This window comes from Austrofundulus limnaeus, unplaced genomic scaffold (assembly GCF_001266775.1).
Source record: "Austrofundulus limnaeus strain Quisiro unplaced genomic scaffold, Austrofundulus_limnaeus-1.0 Scaffold220, whole genome shotgun sequence".
Classification (NCBI taxonomy): domain Eukaryota; kingdom Metazoa; phylum Chordata; class Actinopteri; order Cyprinodontiformes; family Rivulidae; genus Austrofundulus; species Austrofundulus limnaeus.
Window position 1 is genome coordinate 519,286 of NW_013952622.1, and position 2,179 is coordinate 521,464.

Consider the following 2,179-nt stretch of genomic DNA (forward strand, 5'->3'; position numbering starts at 1 on the left):
AGTTGGCGTGGGGCTGCGCACATTTCCACGTTCAGTTGAGTTTTGATACATTCTGAGTTTTGCGTGGATTATGACGTACGCAAGTTTTTTGTGCGTGCGCACCATTGATACATGAGGCCCCAGGTGCTTGAATATTGTAGCTACATGCTGCTCCACCTGGGTGTGATGGGTCAAATGCACAAATCTCATCATTGTATGGGAACATGCATTAATGACAAATAAATTTTTTCGTACTAAAATAATTTTACACCCTTATTTAGTCAGTCTGTTACCATTTCAAACACTGAGTCTAGTCAACTAATGTTAGTGAGTGAGTGTGTGTGCCAGGTTTTGTTTCCTTTTTAATATCTTTTCTAGTATACACACTTACCTTGGCAGGACCAGCAATCCTTTTGAGGACCAAAACCTGGTCCTAATGTGGTGGAACACCATTTTTAGGTTAGAGGTTAGGTTTAGGACTAAGGTATGAATTTAGTTTAGATTAAGTTTATTAGATTAAGGAATTAATGGAAGTTAAAACACAGTCCTAATAAAGATAGAAATACAAACTTATCTCTGTGTTCAGGGACTATTTCCAAGAAACTTGTTGTTTAAAGAGGTTAGGTGCTAACGAAGAGATGCTCAAACAAGCAAGACAATAGGGAAACTGTTTTTTAACAGWTTACTCTTACTGTATGTTCCCCACAATGCAACCCAACATAAAGTTTTAATGCTTAAAAGCTTTAAACAAGTACAATTATCACATTTAACATTGTTTTATTACCAAACACCAGGTGTTTCACTAACCACCAGTCAAAATGGACGGGTTTTTACACCCAAGAATGGGTGGAGTTCTTACAGAAGCTAAGAGCCAAATGATTTGCTTTACTCTGTATTTTCAAGTCTCGTAAACTTTTGTCTTTAACATCTTGAACATAAATAATATAAATAAAAATAATAAATCTACATGGTGTAGATTTATGCTGTAAATGTAAAGTTTGTAAATGTTGTAACTGTGCTTGTTTGGGAATTTTCAGTGTTTAGGTGTACTATTTGGCTTCCTGATGATAACTATAATAGATAATGATGATAACTTCTCATAGATCAGAGCAGACGAAACATACTGGGTTGCTTGTTTTGTTTTCCTCTGCTTGTCTTGTTTTGAAAGATCTCTGCAGGTTATGATATTTCAGGATAAAGCAAATTTGCTTTGAGAAAAAATAGTTTCATCCAAGAAATATGAATATGCAAAACAGGAAAATGAGTCATCTGCGAAAGAATTTGACATTTTACAAACACAAAAATTGGGAGTTTAAGCATAACATTTAAAACTTTATCTCAATTCAAATGAAAAAAAAAGAAAAACAAATAAGTGGCTTTTTCAAAGAACTTCAAATGATCAATGTAACTGAAAAACTTTTAACTTTCACTCTAATAAGATGGGAACATGATTGTGTTCAAAATTGTTTTTATTTTTTGGCAGGAATTCCAGAAGAGTTTATATTTTTAGGTCTTCCATCTGTTAGCGTCTGGATCTGAGGTGTAAAAGTTCAGTTCCAATTAAACTCCTGAAAACAAGCAGAAAATCCAAACTGCATTCATTAAACAGGCATGAAGTGATTCCTTCTTTCCTGTCAAAAGACGAGCTGCAAACACCTGACCAACAAACAAGTTACACATTTTCTTAACAAGTTCAAACATCTTCACAACATATATATGTACCTTCTCTGTAATCTTCCTCTCTTCTTCCTCCTGTCAGCAACATACTCAACTTCCTTTGTCCATTATATCCACTGTCCCTCCTGTCCATTATGTCCACTGTCCCTCCTGTCCATTATATCCACTGTCCCTCCTGTCCATTATATCCACTGTCCCTCCTGTTCATTATATCCACTGTCCCTCCTGTTCATTATGTCCACTGTCCCTCCTGTTCATTATGTCCACTGTCCCTCCTGTCCATTATGTCCACTGTCCCTCTTGTCCATTATGTCCACTGTCCTTCCTGCCCGTTATATCCACTGTCCCTCCTGTCCATTATATCCACTGTCCCTCCTGTCCATTATGTCCACTGTCCCTCCTGTCCATTATATCCACTGTCCCTCCTGTCCATTATATCCACTGTCCCTCCTGTTCATTATATCCACTGTCCCTCCTGTTCATTATGTCCACTGTCCCTCCTGTTCATTATATCCACTGTCCC

At 37.1% G+C, this 2,179-nt stretch overlaps 1 protein-coding gene across 1 annotated transcript in view; it reads left to right on the forward strand.

Annotated features, from left to right (window-relative positions):
* hdac5 (histone deacetylase 5) overlaps nt 1–2,179 on the forward strand; it is a 56,101-nt gene that overhangs the window by 37,271 nt on the left and 16,651 nt on the right. The gene's annotated exons all lie outside the window — the stretch shown is intronic.